The 10,657-nt window shown below is 34.0% G+C and overlaps 1 long non-coding RNA gene across 1 annotated transcript; it reads right to left on the bottom strand.

Moving 5' to 3' along the window:
• Positions 1-2,560: 2,560 nt before the first annotated feature.
• Positions 2,561-6,173, bottom strand: LOC129410964 (uncharacterized). The gene is made up of 3 exons (XR_008633080.1): positions 6,058-6,173; positions 5,859-5,990; positions 2,561-2,856 (listed from the first exon to the last, which is right to left on the bottom strand). It is a non-coding gene; the product is annotated as an uncharacterized LOC129410964 (long non-coding RNA).
• Between the last annotated feature and the right edge of the window lie 4,484 nt (positions 6,174-10,657).

Raw genomic sequence — 10,657 nt, 5'->3', positions numbered from 1 at the left:
TAATATTGGCCTAAAGTGCAGTGACGTCATCTGAAACACAACAGTTATTATTCTTAATGCTGATAGACGATGCACTAAAATACAAATATCAGCCCAGTGTATATAATTTTGTTCAATGGTGACAGAAATAAAGCTTTTTTTTTTTAATTCTAAGTTAAAACACACACACACAACAGGCTGCAGCCACTCCTGCACCGCACCAGGTCACACAAACAACTCTGTTTGTTTTGAGACGTTTATAAAAATTCTCTAGAGACAAAAGATCTGGAGACAAAAGCACACACCTGTAATTACCTGAAGATGACTCCTCATAAAGGAACAAGGAGTGTCCCCAGCCCAGCCCTGCCCCACAGCCCTGCCCCACAGCCCTGCCCCACAGCCCTGCCGACAGGGGCAATGAGAACACAGCAGGGCGGACGAGGGACGAGGAGGAGGAAGATGCTGACAGATGATCAAATAAAAACTGTAAATAAATATGAGGAGCTATGTGAACTATGAAACCAAGAAAAACAAACACAGCTCAGAGTAAACAGAGAAAATAAAGCAGATCTTATGATAGAACCGGTCGGAGAAGGTGATGGGCTGCAGAAAGGAGCGGCAGAAACTCGAACAACAGACACAGATATGGTCCCAACACAGCGGAGTGTTAAAATTAAAATCAACTCCCACAGAATCAATTTGGACATTTTCTCAGGGTTTATATGAGTCCAATCTGTTCTAGAGTTAATTTAACATTTTTGGAAACGTTTATTAAGTAACATTGGACCAAAGTTCCAAAGTTTACCACCGAAATCAAGAGTTATATTCACGTTTTGAGAGTAAACAGAAAACACTTTGTAGACACAGAGGTGTTTTATTTTTACACTTTATTTGAGTTAATTTAAGATCAAATTATGAACAAAAGTGGTGAAAACTGGTCGTCTCTCACGGGAGTTTGGAGTGGTGGTGGGAGGAGCCAAATTAACACTAAGGGAAGTTGAAATAACTTCCACCATATGAACTCTGGCAAATAATCCCAACTCCAACCCCCATTTAACTTTCAGATAGTTAAAATAAAAATTTTGTGTTAAAAATAACTCTGAAATATTTACCCTGAAATTTTAACCATCCAGTTTTTTTCTGTGCAGATGCAGACAGACAAACGTTTAAATCAGGTTTTTCCCCGGACGTGTCTCTTTTTCACGTCCTGTCCTCTCCCTCCATTTTTGTTTTTTGTTTGTTTTTTTGTTTTTTTAAGTGATCGAAATGTCCGGGTTTTCCTGATCTTTCATTGGGTCATTAAACTGAGCGTCTCTCGTAGCTCAGACACTCAGACACAAACAGTCGGTCAGTCTGCAACACGCGAAGCACAAATGCACATTTAACGATGACGTCTACAAAAAAATCCCCATTTTCTGTCCGGGTCGAGACAAGTAGGAGACCATGTGCACAGTGAAGAAAACAGGCACAGCTTTGCCAGGTGAGAGTAGCTCAACGTCGACCCCCCGACCCCCGACCCCCCGACCCCCCCTCCCCGACCCCCGACCCCCCGACCCCCCGACCCCGACCCCCCGACCCCGGTGAGGTGCTCTGGTTTCACAAAGGGAAATATGGTCACCCTGTTGGGACCATCACGAGGCCCTGACCTGAGGACCGGACGCTGTGACCTGAGGTGTAGAATCAGTGTTGGGAAGTTTACTTTTAAAATGTAATCCCCTACAGATTACAGATTACATACACCAAAATGTAGTTCGTAACGTAATCCATTAGATTACTTAAAGTGAGTAATGTAATCTGAATACTTTGGATTACTTGATTTGCTGTAGAAAAGCAAAGACGAGGAAATCTTCACTTAAGAAGTTTTGTCTGTTAAAAGAAAATAAAAAGCCCAGATTTTACTGAACCAAATTAAAAATATTATTGATAGAAGAAGAGGAGGAGACACGTCCACGCAACATGGTTTAGTCCTGTTGAATACTGTTTTAGACCTGGTTTAGTCCTGTTTTAGTCCTGGTTTAGTCCTGTTTTAGATCTAGTTTAGACCTGGTTTAAGTCCTGTTTTAGTCCTGGTTTAGTCCTGTTTTAGATCTAGTTTAGATCTAGTTTAGACCTGGTTTTAGTCCTGGTTTAGTCCTCGTTTTAGTCCTGGTTTAGTCCTGGTTTAGTCCTGGTTTAGATCTAGTTTAGACCTGGTTTAAGTCCTGTTTTAGTCCTGGTTTAGTCCTGGTTTAGACCTGGTTTAGATCTACTTTAGACCTGGTTTTAGTCCTGTTTAAGTCCTGGTTTAGTCCTGGTTTTGGACCCGGTTTTAGTCCTGATTTAGTCCTGTTTTGGATCTAATTTAGATCTAGTTTAGACCTGGTTTAAGTCCTGTTTCAGTCCTGTTTTAGTCCTGGTTTAGACCTGGTTTAGATCTAGTTTAGACCTGGTTTAAGTCCTGTTTTAGTCCTGGTTTAGACCTGGTTTAGATCTAGTTTAGACCTGGTTTTAAGTCCTGTTTCAGTCCTGTTTTAGTCCTGGTTTAGACCTGGTTTAGATCTAGTTTAGACCTGGTTTAAGTCTGTTTCAGTCCTGTTTTAGTCCTGGTTTAGACCTGGTTTAGATTCCGGAAATGAGTGGAATTACTGAGAAAAAAAAAGAAAAAAGAGGGATACAGCCCAAAATGTGAAAACGGGAAAATACCGTTGTGTAATCCATTTATTTCAACAAAGTAACTGTAATCCAATTACCACTCACTGAAACAGTAACTGTAACTGAATACAGTTACTCATACATTGTACTCTGATTACGTAACTCCAGTACATGTAATCTGTTCCTCCCCAACACTGTGGACGCAGTAAATCCCTGATGTACCTCGGCACTTGTCCATTTAAACGTCTGTAAGATAAAACCAAGATTTTAAAATCATCACAGAACTGAACAGGAGCCAGAGCAGTGAAGATAAAAACTGTTGTGACGTGTGTTTGTCTGTTTGCTCCTGTTCAAAACCTGCAGCCGCTTCAGTGTAAAAGCGTTAAAACAAGAACAAAGAGAATCACAAAAATCTAAATGAGATGAAATAAACAATCATTTCAAGATCAGCATCAGTAAACAGTTTTAAATTGGATCAGCAATTACACAAATTCACACATTTCCTCCATGACGTATTTTTGAAACATTCTTTTTGAGAATTTCACAAACACAGACGCACAAACACACAGGCGTCCACTAGAGGGCACTGTTGTTAAAGGTGTAAAGTTAACAAAAGACTGAGGTATGATAACAGATGTAATCATTTCATAACAACACGTCCTAATTAATAATAAATAAGGAATTGATCGTGTAGATCAGGTGAGTCAAACTCATTTTGGTCCGGGGGCCGTATCCAACCGACTTTGATCCAAAGTGTCCGGATCAGAAAACTCATGTCATATAAACCCCAAATATAACAATAAGTTCAAATATTTGTGCAGAGAAACACAAATCTATTACAGAAATCTTTTTTAATTGATGAACTCTTTCTTTTACAAAATATTATAATATTATGAACAACCTGAAACTTTAAGGAAAATTAAATTTCAACACAAAGTTTTAACATGAACTTGTTTGCAAATAAGAATAAAAAGTCCATTTTTGTTGTAAAATCCTGCACTCGGCTCCACTTTTCTCATGTTGGACATTTTTCTGATGAGGGTGTCACGGTCAACAGTCAAAACGATCGTCCTTTAAGAGCGTTTGGAAAGAGACAAGTCTTCATTTGTGCTGCTCTGGTGGGAGGGGCCACGTACAGAGACACTGGAGACGCTGCTGTGATAAACACCACAGAAAATTAACACCATTTTAATAGAAAATATCATTCAAATATTTGAGTAGAAAATCACCCAAGGGCCACATTAAAGGTCTTGGAGGGCCGGATCTGGCCCCCGGGCCGTATGTTTGACATCTGTGTTGTAGATAATTCACTAATGTCAGATCTGCATGTTTGGTTTGCTTTGGTCACATCAGTGAATTATCTACAAGATCATTTCCTTGATGATTCGTTACAACATGTTTCTATCTGTTAACAAACCTCAGGCTCTTATTAACTTTACACCTGTAACAACAGCGCCTCTAGTGGACGTCTGTGCATCTGCATCTGTCTGTGTTTGTGAATTTCTCAAAAAGAATGTTTTCAAAAAATATGTCACAGAGGAAATTTGTGTAATTGTTGATCCACAAATGCGAATCACATTTTACAAACTGAATTTTCAGTTTTACAAATGTATTTATTGATTTATTTATTATGTTTCAAATGAAAAAAGATGTATTTACAAATGCACATCTATTTGTACAGATCAAAATACAAGTTATAAATATTAAATGTGCATTTGTGGATATTAAAACACTTGTACAAACCCGTGATCAGCCTCTGTGCATTTGTGAATAATAATGAGACTGAATTACCTCCGTACATCAAGGCTGTGTGGAAACAGTTTATGCAAATAAATTTAAAAGAATTAATTGAAACTCCAGTCAAATAAAGAATTTTACATCTAAGTCTAAGTTACTGTATTTCTAAATTGTCTAAAGTATAAACAATGTATTCAGAAATGAACATGGCATTTTTGAAGAAATTTAACATTTTTATATTTTTGTATATTGTATTTGTATTTTTTATTTTATTTTTTCTCAGGGCCGGGGTATTTGTACTTTCTACTGTACTACATTTTTGAGTCTTTGAATTGACACTCACAGAGTCAATTTTAACATTTTCTCAGGGTTTATATGAGTCCAATCTGTTCTAGAGTTAATTTAACATTTTTGGAAACGTTAATTAAGTCACACTGGACCAAAGTTCCTGTTTAACCTGAAATCGAGAATTATATTAACATTTTGAGAGTGAACAGATAACACTTATCCTGATTTATCTAAACAACACACAGAGGTGTGTTATTTTTACACTTTATTTTAGTTGATTAACACTAAGGGAGTTTAAATTAACACTAAGGAAAGTTGAATTAACACTAATAAAGTTGAATTAACACTAAGGAAAGTTGAATTAACACTAATAAAGTTGAATTAACACTAAGGAAAGTTGAATTAACACTAATAAAGTTGAATTAACACTAAGGAAAGTTGAATTAACACTAATAAAGTTGAATTAACACTAATAAAGTGGAATTAACACTAATAACGTTGAATTAACACTAATAAAGTTGAATTAACACTAGGGGGAGTTGAATTAACATTAAGAAAAGTTGAATTAACACTAATAAAGTTGAATTAACACTAATAAAGTTGAAATTAACACTAAGGAAAGTTGAATTAACACTAATAAAGTTGAATTAACACTAATAAAGTTGAATTAACACTAAGGAAAGTTGAATTAACACTAATAAAGTTGAATTAACACTAATAAAGTTGAATTAACACTAATAAAGTTGAATTAACACTAAGGAAATGTTGAATTAACACTAATAAAGTTGAATTAACACTAAGGAAAGTTGAATTAACACTAATAAAGTTGAATTAACACTAATAAAGTTGAATTAACACTAAGGGGAGTTGAATTAACACTAATAAAGTGGAATTCACACTAATAACGTTGAATTAACACTAATAAAGTTGAATTAACACTAGGGGGAGTTGAATTAACATTAAGAAAAGTTGAATTAACACTAATAAAGTTGAATTTACATTAGTGGAAGTTGAATTAACACTAAGAGAAGTTGAATTAACACTAAGAGAAGTTGAATTAACACTAAGAGAAGTTGAATTAACACCAAAGAAAGTTTAATTACCTTCAACTCTGGCAAATAACCCCAACTCCAACCCCCATTTAACTTTCAAATAGTTAAAATAACACTTTTTTTTACCCTGAAATTTGAACCGTCCAGTGTTCATCGTGTAGTGCCACTTACTTTTATCAAATTCACTTTTTGTTCCACATCTGTACAGGACTGATGTTTCCTCTTCCACAAAAACTCAGAAAACAGAAACAGCGACCACAGAAAACCCAGATGTGCGGGAAGGACGGGAGGGCATCCGGCGCACTGGGACGGAAACGGAAAGTAAAGAAATGTGGAGATAGAAAGGAGAACTAAAAAGAAAAACACTCACCGGTTTAATCACACGACGGGTTTTAAAGAAAGAATCTGCACTTTTCGTTTTTCCACAAATGAAACTTTGAGCTTTGGTTTTGTTTTTGTCCAAATTAAATCTCCGCTTTCACGTTTATTTTTATAACAGTCCAGGGAGCGAGCAGACCAGAAAAATGTAAAGTAAAAGTAAAAGTATCACATGAAAAAATCTACTTAAATTAAAATATGAGAGTACCAGTTTAAAGAGGAAAAAGTGAAATCATTTTGAGCAGATTTTGAGGTTTTATAAGACTAGAATGTTTAGAATGTTGTGATTTTGATACAGATTTGTGCAGAATTTTGTTCAACAGAAGCAATTAAATGGAATTATTTTTTGTTCCTAGTTGTTGTTGTTTTTTTTTGTTTATATATATATATTTTTGTGTATATATTATATATTATATATATTATTTTTTTATTTTTTTTTTTTGTTTTGTTTCCTCTGATTTAGAATGTGTTAAAAATAAACCCCAAGCCTTTCCATTACATCTCAGACATTTTTTTCCATCTAACTTATCTAATGTCAAATGTCTAAAGATGCACTTTAACATCCTGAACTACTGAAGATCATGAATGTAAATAAAATATTGTAAGTTGTAGGGGCAGGGTTAAAATAAACTCTGCTTCTTCCTCATTTTTTGAACACTGAATGTTTTTAACAATTGTGTTCTCTGTTTTGTTTGTTTCTTTCTCTGTTAAATGTTCTGAGAGTTTAGAGACAATATGTTGTGTCGTCATACCTTTAAAAAGAATCAAATAAATTAACTTTAACTAAAAAACTAATTCAAAAATACTTTTATCTATCAGTCCTGTTCAAAACTGTAGAAAGTACAGATACCTGCTCTCAAATGTAGTGAAGTAAAAGTCAAAAGTATCCACATTAAAAACATACTTACGTAAAGTAAAGACTTTTTTCTTTTTTTTTTACAGTACTGTACAGTTTTACTTTTACTGAATCATGTTCCACCACCAGTGATTCTGCACAGTCACTAGAGCAACACTGTGCAGTGACTCACTCTTATGTACAGAGTGAGTTTGACCCAGATCTTTCGAGCGCCCTCTGCTGGTGCTTCTGTGTCCTGCAGGTCTCACCTCAGACTCTCCTGCTCTTCTTCTTCCTCCTCACTGACAGGACTCACACCTCTGCAGCTCTGCTCCTGCCGCTCGTTTAATAAAACAATCTTCTGTGATGTTTTGGGTTTAAATGTCAGAGGTCAGAGGTCATATTTGATAAAAATGTTGGTGGATAAAACGAATCTTGTTAAACTGCAGATTTCTGTTGTGACAGATACAGTGAGTTTAAAGATCCAGTGGTGGAAAAAATACTCAGTTTTTGGACTTAAGTAAAAGTCTAAATACTGAAGCTTAATAAATAAATAAATGGAGTAAAAGTACCACATGAAAAAAATTGACTTAAGTAAAAGTATTAAAGTAGTCATTGTACTTAAAGAGTAAAAAGTAAAAGTATTTTGCACAGAGTTTCTAATAAATAAATCTAATAAAGCTTTTTAGATTTTGATACAGATTTTGTTCAACATAAAAAAATGAATTTTGTTTTTTCTATCAGTTTATATTTGTATATTTTGCTCAAAACTGCTCAAACTGTGACCTGGATTTAAAAAAAAAACAAAACAAAAAAAAAAACAGCGTTTTCAGCAGCTCTCAAACTATAATAAAAATACTTTTTTTTACTTTTCAGTCCTGTTCAAAAGTTTAGTGCAGTAGAAAGTACCGATACCTGCTCTCAAATGCAGTGAAGTAAAAGAAATAATGTACTTTAAAATGTACTCAAGTACCTAAAATATATACTTAAGTACAGTATTTTTATACTTTTACTTCTTTAACTTGGTTGCACAGTGAAATGTGAGACCAGCCTCTCAAATCTGCAAAACTAATTTACCTTCAAGTACAAATAAAGTCTAAACCAGGACTAAACCAGGACTAAACTAAAACTAAACCAGGTCTAAACCAGGACTAAACCAGAACTAAACTAAAACTAAACCAGGTCTAAACCAGGACTAAACCAGAACTAAACTAAAACTAAACCAGGTCTAAACTAAGACTAAATCAGGACTACCTCAGCTCTAAACATGTGACCTACATTCTCAGACATTTTATATAAACAGATTTCTTCTTCTTGTTCACAGGCGCCATTTTGAGGACTTTTCTCTACTCAAAACTCAGGCTCCACTACTTTCTTTTGTAATATCAGGTTCATTGATTTGGATTTTGTGCTGTTTTGTTTTGTTTTGTTTAGTTTTTTCCAGTTTGTATTGCACTGTAATGATGAATTTGAGCTCTTTTTTTCACTTTTATTATGATGTAATGATGAATTTGAGCTCTTTTTTCACTTTTATTGCACTGTAATGATGAATTTGAGCTCTTTTTTCACTTTTATTGTGCTATAATGATGAATTTGAACTCTTTTTTTCACTTTTATTATGATGTAATGATGAATTTGAGCTGTTTTTTTTTCACTTTTATTATGATGTAATGATGAATTTGAGCTGTTTTTTTCACTTTTATTATGATGTAATGATGAATTTGAGCTCTTTTTTCACTTTTATTGCTTTGTAATGATGAATTTGAGCTCTTTTTTTCACTTTTATTGCAATGTAATGATGAATTTGAGCTCTTTTTTCACTTTTATTGCAATGTAATGATGAATTTGAGCTCTTTTTTCACTTTTATTGCGCTATAATGATGAATTTGAGCTCTTTTTTCACTTTTATTGTGCTATAATGATGAATTTGAGCTCTTTTTTCACTTTTATTGTGCTATAATGATGAATTTGAGCTCTTTTTTCACTTTTATTGTGCTATAATGATGAATTTGAGCTCTTTTTTCAATTTTATCGCATTGTTATCATAAATTTGAGCTATTTTTTCACTTTTATTGTGTTATAATGATGAATTAGAGCTCTTTTTTCTGTTTTATTATGATGCAATGATGAATTTTAGCTCTTTTTCACTTTTATTGTGATGTAATGATGAATTTGAGCTCTTTTTTCACTTTTATTATGATGTGATGATGAATTTGAGCTCTTTTTTCACTTTTATTGCGTTGTAATCATAAATTTGAGCTCTTTTTTCACTTTTATTGTGTTATAATGATGAATTAGAGCTCTTTTTTTCAGTTTTATTATGATGTAACGATGAATTTTAGCTCTTTTTTCACTTTTATTGAGCTGTAATGATGAACTTGACCTGTTTTTTTTTTTTTATTATGATGTAATGATGAACTGTGCAGTGAAACGTACGTGGCAGGTTCCAGAAGGAGATTACGTCACACTCTGAGAAGGACGTGACTCGGGGTTTTCCCTCATCTTGTGATCAGGCAAAACAAACAAACAGAGTGAATACAAACTTTTGCAACAGGATAAGAGCAGAATGTGCAGCCTGATCATGTCTGTGAGGGACTTAAAAGACCATTTTATGTTTTTTTTTCAGATGTTTTTCTGTGTTTTAATCTAGTTTCCTCATCACAAACAAACTTGAAGTTTTGTTTTGTTTCATTGTTGTCTAAACTAAGACTAAACCAGGACTAAACCAGGACTACATCAGGTCTAAACCAGGACTAAAACAGGACTAAACCAGGTCTAAACTAAGACTAAACCAGGTCTAAACCAGGACTAAACCAGGTCTAAACCAGGTCTATTTCAGGTCTAAACAAAACCATAATCATTTCCTTTCATCATCTTCATCATCGTGTCTTTAATTTGAACTTAATAATTGTATTTATGTATTTATATTTATTATTCTTTATTTTATTTATTTATTTATTTTTAGCTTTATGCATTTTAACACTTTTTATTTATTGTTTTTTATTTATGATTGACTATCTTTTATTATGTTCATTTGTCTGTGCAGCACTTTGTAAAACGGTCATGTTTATAAACTGTGCTGTAGATATAATAAAGTGAATTGAATTGTATAAATATATGAGATCATGTTTGCACAGTGTGACCAGACGTCCCTTTAGACCCGAGACAGTCCCAGTGTTGAGCCTGTGTCCCCTGTCCCAGCAGATTTATTCAAAACCATAAATTTATCCCAGTTTTATGCAAGAAATGTCCCATGTGTCTCTATTTTTGACAAATCTGATGCCTAAAAACTGTAAAAAGTGACATAAATTGTTGATTTATTCGGTTAAAACACAGAAAAGCTGCTTAAAAATGACCAAAACACAATGAAAATGTGACTGTACTGACTCATGTTTGTGCCAAGTGCAGAATAATTTTCATAATCACTCACTCATTTTACAATTTTATAATTACCAACCACCACAGGAAAGGGACGTCCCAGTTTTTTATTTTGAAAATACCAAGATGATTTCATGTCAAACCAGGTCTAAACTAGAATTAAAACCAGGTCTATTTCAGGTTTATTTCAGGTTTAAACCAGGTCTAAACTTGGACTATTTTGGGTCTAAACCAGGTCTAAACTTGGACTAAAATCAAGGACTAAACCAGGTCTATTTCTGGTCTAAACCAGGTCTAAACTAGAATTAAAACCAGGACTATTTCAGGTCTATTTCAGGTCTAAACATGGACTAAAACCAGGACTAAAACCAGGTCTAAA

The sequence above is a fragment of the Boleophthalmus pectinirostris genome, unplaced genomic scaffold (assembly GCF_026225935.1).
Source record: "Boleophthalmus pectinirostris isolate CB_2022bp ecotype Guang Dong unplaced genomic scaffold, ASM2622593v1 HiC_scaffold_3, whole genome shotgun sequence".
In the NCBI taxonomy this organism is placed as follows: domain Eukaryota; kingdom Metazoa; phylum Chordata; class Actinopteri; order Gobiiformes; family Gobiidae; genus Boleophthalmus; species Boleophthalmus pectinirostris.
The sequence above is the reverse complement of the archived record's forward strand: the minus strand, read 5'-3'. Positions and strand labels throughout refer to the sequence as shown.